The following is a 16776-nucleotide window of genomic DNA, read 5'->3' on the forward strand; positions in this document are numbered from 1 at the left end:
CACTGGAACTCTCAGGCTGGGATCGATCATCACCAGAATCCTCTTAGATCATCAAATTGATCTATCTGAGAAAACTAAGGCTAGAGGATCTGAGATAACCGCTGCTTCGCTGAGGGCTTTGAAATTCAATCAGCCACTAAAGAAAGGAAAAGCTGCTGCTGAACAACAAGCTGAGGAAACAGCTCCAAAGCAAAGCAAAAGGACAAAGGCTCCAGCTGCCCGCAAGAGGAAAGCTGTTGGGACTCCTTCAAAGAAGGCTGAGCCTCAGGCCAAGAAGCCTAAGTCAGCTGCTGAACCAGGTCAGGAGAGACCTAAGTCAGCTGAGAAAAGGAGCATGCAAGATGAGCCTGAAATTGAGGAAAGAACAGATGCTGATGAGCAACCTCAAAAGAAGCAGAAGTCTTCTACACTGACTCCTATTGATGCTATCCCTACTGACGTAGTTGTTCCTGGTGATTCTCACTACACACAGTGTCTAGGAACTGAAGTTGAGCATCAAGAAGATGATGTGCATCTGGATGATCAGTTTATTGTACAAGTTGAGGAAGAGTTAGATGGCGATAGTGAAGAAGATGAAGAACAAGAAGAAGCAAGCGGTCAGGATGATGCTGAGGACGCTGAGGAGACAGCTAGTGAGGTTGGAGCTGAGCCAACCAATACTAAGTTGGCTGCTGGAAATGAACAAGAACCTGACCAACCCAACGTTGATCAAGAACAAGAACAAGCTGACCAGGTTAATGCTGATCAAGAAGAAACTTCCTCCTCAGGAGAGTCTATTCAAGCTGACACTCCTCCTCGAAGAACAAGATTAGTTAAGGCAAGTCAGAAGTCTGACGTCGTCCCTCCTGTTCAGAAACCAACTATCCCTGACTTTGTTATTCAGAAGCCGACCCAAGACCCTTCTAAACTCAAGCTGAAATTTTTCAGAAAACAACCATCTTCTACTCCATCGGCTTCCCTTGAAAAGCAAGCCTCTGTTTCTTCACCAAAGGAACACGCCGACTTGAATGCTTCCACTAACTCTACAAGCCAAGTGGAGCCAATTCCTGTCAATGCTGTTACTACAAGCATTGTGCTGACTCAGGACATTCCTGCTCCAGTCAGCACTGAAAACATTCAGATTACTTCTTCTCCAATCAACACTTCTGCCGATCAATCAGTTCTACCCGAGACTCAAGTGCAGATTGAAAATGCACTTCCAGTCACTGACCACGTTATACCCTTGACTCCTCTTCCAACCGGTCATACTGAGGAAGCTAGGCAAGTTCATGAAGGCTCTCTTAGCTACTTGCATGCCACCGAGTCTGGTAAAAGAATCATCGACTCGGTGCAAACATTGATTAAAGACCTTCATCAAATTACTCCACCTGCTGCTGGGTCTTCTACTGTTGAGACAACTCAGCTCTCCCAAGTAACTCAACTTCTCAATGAAGTTAAGGGATTCAAGGATTTGCTGAGTGTGATAGTCTCCATTCAAGCACAGCAACCTAAGCAGGATTCTATCACAAAGCTGGCTGAGCTCCAGCTGACAATTGTTCAACACCTCAACACTCTTCAAGGTCAAGTTCAGACCTTGTCAGCTGCGAACCCGCGATATGCTACTTCGGATGAAGTTAAAATGCTCTTTGCTCAGCTTCACACCGAGCAAATCAAGACTAACGAGCAAATGGTCTCCTATTCTCAATGCTCAGTGCAGCAAATTGGAGAGGCTGTTCGATTGTTGAACTTGAACAAACAAGAGATGGACACTGACGCCATGAAACAAAATGAGATACTGTCTGTCACCAGACAAACCTTCAACCATGTACGTCACAGCAATATTCAGCGTCAATACTACGACACATCCTTACTGAAGACATTTCATCAAGTCGTTGCTGGTCTGTCCGAAGCACTTACCTGGATAGGTAAATCTCAAGCTTTCATAGTAAGCATGATCAGCGCTGCTGAACTCAATATACCCGCCGAGGTCTCAGATGATGGAGTTGCTATTTTTGACGGTGTCAATGAAAGCGCCGATAGACTTAAGGCGCTGTCCACCGAACTAACCAGAGCCGTCTTAACCGGCGCTTTTAGGATTCCTCCTCCCGATGCTGACAAAACGGGGGAGAAAGAACAAGCTAGAACACAGCATGAGCATAGTCAGTCCAAGCAAAAGAAAAAGAAATAGAAATTAGGCTAGCTCAGTTATGCTAAGTTTGTAGTCTCTATGTTTATGCTTATCTTTTGTTGTATATGCTGACTACTTCTAGTAATATCAATACTTGCATCTTTTTATCCAAAACCTGAGTTATGAGTTATTATCTATGATGCTGTGTATTAAGTCATTATGTATCTTCAATTACATCAGCTATGGTTAATGCTTATAAAACTTATTGATTAAACCTAATGCTGATAACATGTTTGACATTGACTTGTATGTTTATATAACACTGTCTTATAAAACTCATTGAACAACAAATTACTCAGCGCCCTCTGAATGTTAAAACTTCTGCTTAAACACTGAGTAAAATAGAATATGTTCCATGAGCTGACCTATATCTGAAAACTGACCTTAGACTTACTCGATTAAACCTTCAAATGTTTAAAGAAAAACTAAGTCAGTAGCTCAACCCTGACGGGGGAGTTTGCTAAGTTATATTAGGTCAACTATGATGGGGGAGCTCAATACTGAGTTCTTCGCTGAATAGTTTTGCCAACATCAAAATGGGGGAGTTTGTTGAAACACCTTTCCACATAATTTTGATTTGACAAAATTGTTTAAGTATAATTAAAAACATATTCTAAACACACTAAGTTTAAATGCTTTGATTTATTCTACTAATGTGTTTGTTCAATGTTGAGTTAAAACTGTTTATAAGACACAAAGTTTAAAAGGCCCAAAGCCCAATACGGAAGTCAAAGCCCAAGTCAAACAGTTGAAGGCAACTCGGCCCGCGTATGTCAAAACGCTGTCGTTATGTACAAAACGTAGCTCAGCGGAAGAAGGATCTAGAAGACCTTCGTGGAACAACTTCGGGACGAAGCTGCTGAGTTGATTCGACAAAGAGTACAAGACAGCAGCTGGCTAAGAACAACTTCCAGACAAAGTGTTTCCACTTTGGGTAAAGTTCAGACGACACAGAATGCTGTCTAGTTGACCTTACCATAAATGAAGAGACATTCTGCCGAGCTGACCAAAAGCTGACCGAGGATAGAAGATACTCAAATCTGATTGGCCGAGAGCTCTGAGCAAGACAGGATGACAACGACAGGAAGCCGTTTCCCTCCAACGGTTATTTCGAAATTCGAAATGACCGATGCCTCAGACGTCTCTATAAATAGAGCCCTTCAGTTGCTTCATTCGACACAGAACTTGATCAAGCCATTACGCTGACCAAATCTCTACGCAAAGTTCTGCAAGAAAAAGGAAAGCAATCTTACACTAAATTTCATATCTTTTGTGTAAAAGTCTAGAGTGATTATTCAATCATCTAAGGTGTCTTAGCAATCATTGTTTAGGACAAACACTTATCATTTCTAGAGATTAGAAAGGAGAGGCTGAGTACTCGGTTATAGTACTCAGCGAGAGATTAGGATTGAGTAGAGGTATAGAGGAAGGTACTCTTGTTATACTCAGTTGCTAAGATTGTAAAAGGTTTGATGCTCTACCGTTAAAGAGCTCAGTAGAGAATTCAAAATCTCAGAACGTGTTCCGGGGACAGGACGTAGGCTTGGAGGCCGAACCTGGATAAATATGTTGAGTAACATATTTCTAACCTTAAACTTCTTTATATATTTATTGCTTGCTTAAACAAAAATTGACCAAGTAAAGAGGTCAAGCTGAGTTGTGCGCATTGAATATCTGAGCTCAGGAATAGACTCTAAGTGCTATCTCCTGACTCAAGTAAAGAAACCGACCTAGTCACTAGTTGACTAAGCCAGTATCTTGCTATTCACTCAGCGCCGCTGTTAAAACCTTTTTCTCAAGAAAAAGAAGTCTGCCCTAACTTAAAATTTTTAAATAGTTCCTAACCCCCCCCCCTTGGAACTATACTTGTAACATTATAAGGGACCAACAGTTGGTCCTTTTATAACTTCGTCCTCATTCTGAAAGATTGGGAGTCCTGCAATTGTCAACCTCAATTTTATGGAGATTTGGTACAAATCTATGAACTTCCGATTTGAGTGATGTCTGAAACTGTTGGAAAGCAATTGGGGAATTTTATTGTGAAGTTTAGGGAATACGACCCCAATAACAATGCTAGTATCTATCGACCATTTAAGCGGATCAGAGTCATGCTTGACGTACGACAACCACTAAAACGCTTTAAAAAGAACAGAAAATCCTAGGGTGATTGGTCGTTTGTGCATTTTAAGTATGAGCGCTTAGACACCTTTTGTTATTTGTCTGGGATCATTGCCCATTTAGGCTTCTTGAAATAACAAGAAGAAGAAAGGTTTTCTTCCACAGAAAGCAAAAGTTCAACGGCAAGAAGCAGAAGAAGGAGAGAAGACTCTTGGAAGTCTCAAGGTTACGTATTGAAGGAAGATAGAGTTTAATCTATCTGACTCAATACAGTGAACATAATAAATCAAAGGGTTGGTGACTCTTCACTTAACCAGGGGCAACTTGGTCATTCCACAAGCTTAGGGGGTATTTCGGTCATTTACCAATATTAGGACATTCTTGAAGCAGCCCATCATCTTGTGATAGGCACCACCTTACCCAATCATCTCTTAGAATGATCATCACCATTCATCATTTCTAGATTTGATCAATGGTGATGATTCACCCACTTGGCATGTCCTTTCTTACTTAGTCCCCAAGATTACTTGATCAATACACCTAGAAACAATATAAATGTAATAGTTAGCAAAGTTTATTTTTAATGAGAATATTTGGAATTTTCACTCAACTCATTCAAATTAATATGGTATTAGAGCAAAACTAACGTAAAAGGCTATCCTTTTAGTCAGCCATGGAAGGCCAAGCAGCTCCGATGATCACGTCGAGCAGCCCTTACCATCTTCCTCAAAACGAAACTCCAGCGCTATCTCTGGTTTCGCAGGTTCTTACTAGGCCAAATTATCATCAATGGTCTAGGGCTGTCAAGGTAGCTTTAATGTCCAAAAATAAGTTCACCTTCGTAGACAGCACCATCACGGCCCCTGCAGTCACTGATAACATGTATAATCAGTGGGAGAGATGCAACAATATGGTAATCTCCTAGATTCATCATGCTCTATCACCTTCTATAGCAAGAAGCATAATGTGACTGGACAAGGTGGATCAAGTTTGGGCCGATCTGAAGGAATGGTTCACGGAGACAGACTCCTTGCGCATACTGGAGCTGCGAAGGGAGATTCATAGCCTGAAACAAGCAAATGGCAATGTCACAGAGTATTACACAAGTCTAAAAATACTCTATGATGAACTCACTAACCTTAGGCCCATGCCAAAATACGTATGCAGGCCACCGTGCAACTGTGATGCTTTCAAGGTCTTGCGAGATCAGCAGGATGCGGATCAGGTTATTGTTGGTCCCGTGTGATTAGTTCCAAGAGGGGGGGGGGGGGTTAGGAACTAGTATAACTTTTTCGTTTTAGTTAAGCTGACTTAATATATTTTCTTAAGTTAGTTAACTCAGCTTTGGTCAGCACGGCTGATTATAGTGTAAGACAGCTTTAGTCAGATGTTGACTAGAACTGTTTTTCGTATGAGTTGGGAATTGACACTATTGTGGTCAGCTTCCAACTCAGCACTCTTATTTACTCAATATCAGTTTAAACAATTTATATGCTGAGTAAATGTGACAAGCAACACATACAGATATATATATATATATATATATATATATATATATATTGAGATAGAGTTAGAGATTACTCAGTACGACTTATCCTGGTTCGGCCTCTCCGCCTACGTCCAGTCCCCAAAATCCCTCCGGGCTTTTTAAATTCAATACTGAGCTCTTTAAAGGTAGAGCACAAACCGTTTACAAGGCAGTTGAATATGCAAGAGTACCTTCCTCTATTCGTCTACTTAACTCCTACTAAGTACTATAACCAAACACCTAGATTTCTCTACCACTAAGCACTCAACACCGAGTACTCAGCACAACACTCTCAATTTTACAATTGATACAAATTGTTCTTTTCGAATGAAGAACACTTTAGATGATTACAGAAAATCAATCTAGCTTTTACACAAGAATATAAATTTGGTGTAAGATCTCTCTTTGGCTTTTGTGTGCTTTGTATGTATACTCTTTTTGTTCTTGTTATATTCGGCTTATGATCCAAGAATGATCATGTCCTTATATAGTTGACGTCTGAAGCAGAAATGATTTGAATCTTTGGATTTGTCCATTTATCCAAACGGCTCCTTTTTGAGACAAGTTCTGGTCAGCTTCAGTTTTGCAGGCCAATCCTGTCGTCTGAAGTCCGTAGGCGTCAGGTTTGTCTTCTTCTTGCAGATTTCGTCTTTTTGTGCTAGTTCGTCTTTTAGCTAATGAACAGTTGACCCATGCTTCTCGAAATTGGCTTTTGCGTAATTCCAAGGTTTCTATTATTGGTGCAGACAGTTGTCGGAGCTTGTCTTTTAGCAAACGGGTCATTTATGCTGTCCTGAAGATCACTCAGCTTGTCTTTGATAGCCGTTGTTTGTGATTGTTTGCTAATACACATACTGAGTTCTCTTTTACTCAGCTTCCATGGTCAGCTTCGTTCTGCAAGACATAGTTCTCAAGAAGACTTTTCTACTTTTGATACTGAGTTTCGTTCCACTCAGCTTCGTTGATTAGCTTCTGTTCTGAAGATGACTTATCTTCTTTCTCGCTGAGTTCCACTCTACTCAGTTTGTGCTGTGATCTTATGCTGACTTCGTCCTGTCTTACTTTTTTTATTTCTATTTGTATTTATATTTATACTCAACATTGAACAAACATATTAGTACAATTAAATCAAAGCACTTAAATTTAATTGTCCCTTAATCATGGATTAACTTAAATAATTTTGTCAAATCAAAATCATGTGGAAAGGTGTTTCAACAAACTCCCCCATTTTGATGTTGGCAAAATATTTAATTGATGGAACTCAGCATTGAGATTCCCCATGATTGAAATTCTATTTATGCTTCTGAAATTACTCCCCCGTAAGGGTTGCATCTATTGACTTGACTTAACTCTAAACCTTCTAAGATTTAATTGAGTAAAGTTAAGGCATGCTTATACTGACTTAGTTCAGTTCTGGACCTTCCAAGATCTAATTCAGATGAGCCTAGGTCAGTTTTCAGAAGAGGTCAATATGTGGGATATGTTTTGACTCAGTTTTGATACATGGTTAGTTTGATATCAGAGTTATGGGAAACCTTTTTCAGAGCAAATATATCAAGTCTAATGTGTACAGAGTATATTCCCTTTTTCTTTTGTTTGTTTGTTCAATTAAGACAGATCAGCATAAAGCACAATACGTAAGTAAGCATCACATAAGATCAATCAATTTGGAATAAAAGATGCATGATTTTATAGATAGTCAGCAAAACAAAATACGCCAGATAAGGGAAACACAAAAAAATACAAGTCAAGAATAAAAACTAGCAAACTAAACTAGCCAAACTATTTCTTCCTATTGACTTGGGCAGTATTGACTTTGCCTTTTCCCTTTTATTGCTGCTGACTGCCAGATGCTTCTCCTGTGTGCTGAGTTCTATCAGCTTGTTCTTTCTCCCCCGTCTTGCCACCATCGGGCGGAGGAGGAACGAAGGTGTTGTTGAGAGCAGCATGAGTTAACCTCACAGAATAAGCTTTAAGCCTTTTCATGCTTTCTCTTAGACCATCAAAAACTGGGATACCATCGTCCAAGGTATCACATGGAATTCGGATAGAGGCACTGAGCATACTCAATATATATTCTTGAGATTTTCCTACCCATGTAATAGTGTCAGTTAGCATGACATAAGCTTGATGGTACATCTTAAGCAAAGCCGAATCATAAAACTGACGTTGAGCATTCGTGTGGCGCATATGTTTGTAGGTGGCTCGGGAGTATTGCAACAGTTCGTTTGTCTTGAGTTGATCAGTTTCCATTTCCTCTTTACTCAAGTTGAGTAGATGGACAGCTTCGCTAATTTGTTCGAACGAACATTGAGAAGTTGAGGAGATTAGCTCTCGAGTGCCGGTGAGCTCAGAGTTCAACTTGGTAAAATGTTGATTCAACTCAGCAGAGGTAGCATAGCCGTGTTGACTGCAGAAAGAGCATTAATTTGGCCTTGAAGGGAATCCATGTGATTCACCATCATTAACTGCAGTTCGGCCAGCTTGACGATGGATTCTTGCTTGGGTTGCTGTGTTTGGACCGTTGTTATGACACTTATTAGATCTTTGAGACCCTTGATCTCATTTAGGAGCTGAGTGACAGACGAGATCTGTGGTGACTCAATATTTGCAGACCCACCAGCATCGGCATGAGAAGTGTTCAAGTCCTGAAGAATAGTTTGAGCGGAGTCAATAATGCGACGCCCGGACTCAGTAGCATGAAGATAGGCATATGTTGCTTTAGGAATGTGCTCAATTGCCGGAATTCGAGTGGAACCAGAGGGGCCAGCTTGGTTAACAACTGGGCTTTTATTGAGGCCAGCTGCAGGAACTGACTTCTCAACATTCTGCGATATTGGAGTGGAAGGAGGTGGATCAGCAGAGACATTGACCTGCTCAATGTTGGTTTGAGTTGGTGCAGGAGGAGTCAATTCAGTTTGAGCAGGATTTTCCTTTGCATGCTTTTCACTTTGAGCAGCTTGGACTTCGAGCTCTTGCTCGGCAGGGATTGGATTTTCCGGAGACTTGGCTTGTTCCTCAGGATGAGTAACAGAGGCTTGCTTTTTCTGAAGTTCTGTTAGAGAGGGTTCAGTGGGATTGGAGAAGAATTGGAACTGCATGTCCGAGAAATCGGTGATGGGATCCCGGAGAGGAGAATCACCCAAAAGGTCAATAACTGGGGATTTGTGAGCCTTTTTCTTGAGGCGCCTTAATTTCTTAGCCTTTGGAGGAGAAGGGTCAGCTTGAATAGAATCAAGAGATTTAGAAGGTGAATTTACCCCAAGGTCAGCATGTTCCTTTGCTATTGGCTCAACTTTTTCTTCAACCTGCTCAGTGCTGACCACCTGTTCATGCTCAACAGCCATTGTTGGCTCAACATCCACTGTCTCATGTTACTCAACATTTGCTGTCTCCTCAGCATCAAACTGACCTCCCGGATTGCCCAACTCTTCTTCCTCTTGGTCAGCAGGGATTTTCTCAAGATCAATTTCTTGACTTTTGGCGAAATGCGAATCATCGGAGATCACGAAACCAAGAGGGGCAGCATCAATAAGACTTAACTCCGAAGATTTCTTTTTCTTTTTCTGCAATGGTTGCTCTAGAGTTTCCTCACTCTCTTCTTCAGGCTCAACTTGCCTTTTTCGTTTCTCTGCTGACTTAGGTGTGTCCTGAGTTTGCTCAGCATCAACTTTCTTCCCCTTTGATACAATTCTGATTTTCTTAGGAATAGCATCAACATCTTTGGAACATATTTGAATTGTTTTCCTCTTCTTTTCTTTCTTGGTTTTCACCTCCTGTGCAACATCAGCTTCTTCCTCATGTTCCTCAATGGCCTCTTTTCCTTTCTTAGACTTGAGGGGTTGGTTGTATACTAACCCAAACAGCAGAGCCGCTGTGATTTCAGTTCCCAAAGTCTTAGTTTCATTAATTAGGTCTATTTGATGATCTTCAAAGATTCTGGTAATGAGGGACCCCATCCTGAGTTTCCCCGTACTTTGTTGAAGTGCACCGATAAGAAACACCGGCATGTTGAGTGGTTGATAGGTCAGCATGTGCCAGATGAAGCACTACTCGAAGTTTGAAGCTGATGATGCTGAGTTGATTTTAGGGAAGATAAAATTAGTCAGCAGGTAGTGAGCCATCTTTTGATTCTGACCCATGCATGTACTAGCTATTTCCCCTTTTGTGATCCTGCGGCTTACAGAACGTCACGATGTGGTCAAGTTTCTCCTTTGTGGTTCTGAATTCTTTCCCTTTGGCTGGTAGTTTTAGAAGGGTTGCTAGATAAGATGGGGTAATCGTTATTTTCTGGCTTTTGACATGGGTTACCAGATGGTCAGCATCTTCTTTGTCAACACAGAGGTTGGAGTAGAATTCCCTTACTAACCTAGGGCAGGTTTTACCGGGAAGGGAGAAGAGTCCAGCCCATTCATTCTTCGAGATCCACTCACAGAACGGTTGCTCAGCCGTTACGAAGCTCGGATAGAACCACCGACAGTGAAGTACCTCATGGTTCTTAACGCTTTTATAGACTTTGAGGAAAATCTTTTCCTACTATCTTACCCTTCTTATTGTCTCCAAAGCTTACGTTGCCACCTTGTTTAAGCTCAAGTGTGATGAACTGAGTTTCATCACCAGTCATATGCCTCGAGCATGCACTGTCAATATACCAAAGCTTTGACTTTTCCATGCATCTCAGGCTCACCTGTATTTTAAATTATTCAAATTTAGGTACCCAATTCTTTTTAGGTCCTCGTTTGTTAGCATAAGCAGGTGCTATGTCATGTTTTAACTTGTGACGACATATATTTATGGTGTGGCCTTGTTTACCACAGAAGTCACAATGAGTTACCCTTTTTGGGTGACTCTGTTTTTGGTCAGCACCATTGTGCTGAGCATGCCAACATACCTTAGTGGTATGCCCTTTCTTTCCGCAGAAGTCACATTGGACAATCCGCTTGTTATACCAACACACATCTCTTGTGTGTCCCCTTTTTCCACAACAGTCACATTGAGTGAACTGTCTATGCTGACTAGTACCTGAGTACTCAGCATGGGATTTATTTTTGTTTGAGCCTTTAGTTTGGCTCTGTAGGTATGTGACATCCTTTTTCAGTTTCTTTGAATCTGACTGGACTTCCGAGACAAACTTATGCATAATTTCCATGTTACTATGCAATGTTGAGTTGTCTTGGAGAAGATATCGAAGGTCATTGAGTTTGACCTCTTCAATCTCATCACACCGCATGTTGAGTGCTTTTATTTTCTTATTACACTTTTTAGTCAGTGTATATAAATCACTCAGGGCGTTAATCATTTCATTTCTAAGCAAGTGTAAGGATGTTACCTCATTTGAGTATTCCTCCTGTTCAGATTCTTCAGAGAGGTCAGCTTGCTCAGATCGAGTGTGGTCAGCAGCGTCATCGGCCATGAAGCATATGTTTGCTGACTCGGTGGCATCAACTTCTAACGATGTTGAGTCGTCGCTGTCACTCCATGTGGCCACCATTGCCTTTTTGCTTCCCTTTTTGTCTTTCTTTAGATTAGGGCAACTTGACTTAATGTGCCCAGTTTGATGGCACTCAAAGCACGTGACATGCTTGGAGCTGTCCTTTTTGTATTTGTCACTGGACTCAGCTTTGTACCTATCACCTCTTCTGAATTGCCTCTTGCTGTTCTTTTCATTCTTTCTGAACAGCTTCTTCATCTTCCTTGTGAACATGGCCATTTCCTCATCATCCGATGAGTCAGCTTCGGTTGAGTCAGCTTTCATGACAAGTGATTTTTGTTTCTTGTCTTCTGACTTTTCTTTTGCTTCAAAATTTTTCATAGAGATCTCATGAGTCAGCAGAGATCCGATCAACTCGTCGTGTTTATATGTGGTCAGGTCTTGAGCTTCCTCCACGGTAGTTTTCTTAGCTTGCCAGCTCTTGGGTAAGCTTCTCAGGATTTTCTTCACCGGATCTTCTTCAGTGAAATTCTTGCTTAGCCTCTTTAGCTCATTTATAATGTTGGTGAATCTAGCGTTCATTCTAGAGATGTCCTCATTGTCGTTCATCTCGAACAGCTCGTATAGTCTCATATATTGGTTCACCTTTGACTCCTTGACCTTGCTTGTACCTTCGTAGGTTACTTCAAGCTTTTTCCAAATCTCCTGTGCTGACTCGCAACCTGAAATCTTATTGTATTCTGCAGCATCTAACGCACAGTGAAGCATATTGATAGCCGAACCATTGTTTTGTAATTTTTTAAGGTCATCTTCTGACCACTCAGTTTCACTCTTAACAATTTTCTCATTGTCAACAGTTTTATATGGCACATATGAGCCTTGAACTATTGCAAGCCATGCACTCATGTTTGTGGCTTGAATGAAGTTCTTCATCCTATTCTTCCAGAACGTATAATTAGATCCAAAGATTAGGGGAGGCCGACTAATTGATAATCCATCAGGGAGTATCTGTGTTGTTTGGTTCCCTGGAAGGAAACGAGTGCTGTTCTCAACAATTTATCGGGATCAGCTCAAGATAGTTATATCTTTGAGTAGTGAGCTATTAAGCTCTGATACCACTTGTTGGTCCCGTGTGATTAGTTCCAAGGGGGGGGGGTTAGGAACTAGTATAACTTTTTCGTTTTAGTTAAGCTGACTTAATATATTTTCTTGAGTTAGTTAACTCGGCTTTGGTCAGCACGGCTGATTATAGTGTAAGACAGCTTTAGTCAGATGTTGACTAGAACTGTTTTTCGTATGAGTTGGGAATTGACACTATTGTGGTCAGCTTCCAACTCAACACTCTTATTTACTCAATGTCAGTTTAAACAATTTATATGCTGAGTAAATGTGACAAGCAACACATACAGATATATATATATATATATATATATATATATATATATATATATATATATATATATATATATATATATATATATTGATAGAGAGTTAGAGATTACTCAGTACGACTTATCCTGGTTCGGCCTCTCCGCCTACATCCAGTCCCTAGAATCCCTCCGGGCTTTTTAAATTCAATACTGAGCTCTTTAAAGGTAGAGTACAAACCGTTTACAAGGCAGTTGAATATGCAAGAGTACCTTCCTCTATTCGTCTACTCAACTCCTACTAAGTACTATAACCAAACACCTAGATTTCTCTACCACTAAGCACTCAACACCGAGTACTCAGCACAACACTCTCAATTTTACAATTGATACAAATTGTTCTTTTCGAATGAAGAACACTTTAGATGATTACAGAAAATCAATCTAGCTTTTACACAAGAATATAAATTTGGTGTAAGATCTCTCTTTGGCTTTTGTGTGCTTTGTATGTATACTCTTTTTGTTTTTGTTATATTCGGCTTATGGTCCAAGAATGATCATGTCCTTATATAGTTGAGGTCTGAAGCAGAAATGATTTGAATCTTTGGATTTGTCCGTTGATCCAAACGGCTCCTTTTTGAGACAAGTTCTGGTCAGCTTCAGTTTTGTAGGCCAATCCTGTCGTCTGAATTCCGCAGGCATCATGTTTGTCTTCTTCTTGTAGATTTCGTCTTCTTGTGCCAGTTCGTCTTTTAGCTAACGAACAGTTGACCCATACTTCTCGAAATTGGCTTTTGCGTAATTCCAAGGTTTCTATTATTGGTGCAGATAGTTGTCGGAGCTTGTCTTTTAGCAAATGAATCATTCATGTTGTCCTGAAGATCACTCAGCTTGTCTTTGATAGCCGTTGTTTGTGATTGTTTGCTAATACATATACTGAGTTCTCTTTTACTCAGCTTCCATGGTCAACTTCGTTCTGCAAGACATAGTTCTCAAGAAGACTTTTCTACTTTTGATACTGAGTTTCGTTCCACTCAGCTTCGTTGATTAGCTTCTGTTCTGAAGATGACTTATCTTCTTTCTCGCTGAGTTCCACTCTACTCAGCTTGGGCTGTGATCTTATGCTGACTTCGTCATGTCTTACTTTTTTATTTCTATTTGTATTTATATTTATACTCAACATTGAACAAACATATTAGTACAATTAAATCAAAGCACTTAAATTTAATTGTCCCTTAATCATGGATTAACTTAAATAATTTTATCAAATCAAAATCATGTGGAAAGGTGTTTCAACAGTTATCACCTTCATCCAAGGACTGAATGACTCTTACTCGACTGTTTGCTCACAGATTTTGTTGATCGAGCCTTTGCCATCTTTGAACAAGACTTACGCTTTAGCCATTCAACATGAAAGGCAGATATGCCTTGCACGTGCCAAAGGAAATGAAAGGGGTGACAGTAGCATCTTTGCAGGTTTCACAAACACAAATAGCAAGCAGAACAATCAGCAAAACAGGCAGAACAACAACACAAGATATATAATACTCACAAAGGTAAAAGCTCAGCATTGTGCAATTTTTGTGGTAACATAGGACACATAGAGGACATTTGTTTCAAAAAACATGGTTATCCACCCAACTATGGCAACAAAAATAGAGGAAATCCTTTCAGAACCAATCAGCCCAAGGCGAACTCAGCAGTGAATCAGGGTAGGGAAAGTGGAGACTCTGGGGAAGAAGACAATAGGCAAGCCAACACAGAACCATTTTCTCTAACCAAGGAGCAGTATCAGACACTTGTTGCCCTATTGCCACTGAACCATTCGGGGAAGGTCCCAGTCTCGGGCAGCAGCGTCAACACTTTTGTCAAGGGAGACATTTCTGGTAACAGCCTAAAACCTAACCCTATCTCATCATGCTGGATAATTGATACTGGGGCAACAGACCATATCATTTATGGTGTGCAAATATACAGTTCATATGTCAATATAGACAAATGCTGGGTAAACTTACCAAATGGGGAAAAGGTTAAGGCAGAATATATTGGCACTGTGATACTAAGTCCACATTTCATCTTGCATAACATGTTGTGTATACCTGCTTTCGATTACAACCTTATATCTACTAGTAAATTGTTGAGTGCTAGCAGACTGTGCGTCTTAATAACATGATCAATGTGTGTGATACAGGACACAACAAGTTGGAAGAGGATTGGCTTGGCTAGAGAGCATGAAGGTCTTTATTATTTGGAGTACCCATTACCACATGGAGTTTCTATTTTTTCAATTAAAACAAATGTATGGCATTTGCGCTTTGGCCATCCCTCTTATGAGAGATTGAGAGGCCTCAGCATATCATGTAATGATTTTGATTCCTCCAAAGCAATACCATGTGATGTTTGTCAAAAGGTTAAGCAAAAGAAAATCCCTTTTTCATTGAGTCATAGCTTAGCTAAGGAATGTTTTGACCTAGTACATATGGATATATGGGGTCCGGCGCAAGAATCACACTTTAACAAACGCTATTTCTTAACCATTCTTGATGATCATAGCAGGTACACATGGATCACATTAATGCAAACAAAAGGTGAAGCAAGCACAGTAGTGCAACAGTTCTGTAACTACGTTAACAGGAAATTTAACAAAAATGTCAAGACAATACAGACGGATAACGGTCCTGAGTTCATCATGAAGGATTTTTTCGCAAGAAATGGGATCACACATCAAACATCATGCCCAGAAACACCACAGCAGAATGACAGAGTTGAAAGAAAACACCAGGACATTATGAACACTAGGGCACTCATCTTTCAAAGCTCATTACCGAAAGATTATTGGCTAGAGGCAGTCAATCATGTTGTTTATCTCATAAATAGGCTGCCATCGCAGCCTATTCAAGGGCAAACGCCTTATGAGCGTATATACTATAGAAAAGCAGACCTCGAGGAATTAAAGGTGTTCGGATACTTAGCATATGCTTCTACTCTAGACAGACATAAGAACAAATTCACAGAAAGGGCAATCAAGTGTGCATTCATGGGCTACAAGCATGGCACAAAGGGATTCAAGCTTTTAAATTTAACAACTAATGTGTTTTTCTTTTTCCAGGAATGTGAGATTCTTCGAACAATATTTCCCCTTCTCAGAAAAGGATCAAATGACAGAAATGCCATATTACAGCGAAGAGGAACTAGATTCCCTACACATGGCATCCATTAATGAAGAAGACGATGAACAAGACAATGCAGGAGAGAAAAACACACTATCAGAAACAACACATCATGTTGATGCAATACAGACAAACTATGAAAGTCATAAAATCCCAGAACAAATCGAAATAGCAGTGCATCACAATCAGCCAAATATCATGAGACCTCAAAGGACAAGGAAACTTCCAACCTATCTCAAGGACTATCACCTCGCACAAGCACAAGGTTCCACTTTGCCTTGCCTCAACAACTCTCCGCATGCTTTATCCAAACACCTCTCCTATGACAAGCTCACTTCAGCCAAGAAGGCATTCACGATCAACCTCACCTATCATAGGGAGCCTGCAACATACCAAGAAGCACAGTCAGATAAGAATTGGGTAGAAGCCATGCAAAAGGAGTTAACAGCTTTAAAAAGAAATCACATATAGGATATAGTTCCACTACCTGCTGGAAAAAGACCCATAGGTTGCAGATGGGTCTACAAGATCAAGCACAACGCAGACGGAAGTGTGGCTCGATTCAAAGCTAGGCTGGTGGCAAAGGGGTACACCCAGCTGGAAGGCGTGGACTTCACAGCCACTTTCGCACCTGTAGCCAATTTTACAACGATTAGAACACTTTTAACAGTTGCTATTGCTCAAAAATGGCACATTCACCAGCTAGATCGCAATGCTTACTTACACGGAGAGTTATGCGAGGATGTGTACATGGTGATGCCGCCTGGGATGGTTGCAAGAGACACACGACAAGTATGCAAGCTTAACAAAGCCCTATACGGGCTTCGTCAAGCAGGGAGGCAATGGAATGCAAAGCTATCAGACACCATTAGAGGAATGAGTTTCACTCAATCTATAACAGATCCATCTTTGTTCAACAAAGGCAAGGGAAGTAGCACAACCACATTATTAATATATGTAGATGATGTCATTCTCGCAGGAAACGACATGCAAGC

This window comes from Euphorbia lathyris, chromosome 5 (assembly GCF_963576675.1).
Source record: "Euphorbia lathyris chromosome 5, ddEupLath1.1, whole genome shotgun sequence".
In the NCBI taxonomy this organism is placed as follows: domain Eukaryota; kingdom Viridiplantae; phylum Streptophyta; class Magnoliopsida; order Malpighiales; family Euphorbiaceae; genus Euphorbia; species Euphorbia lathyris.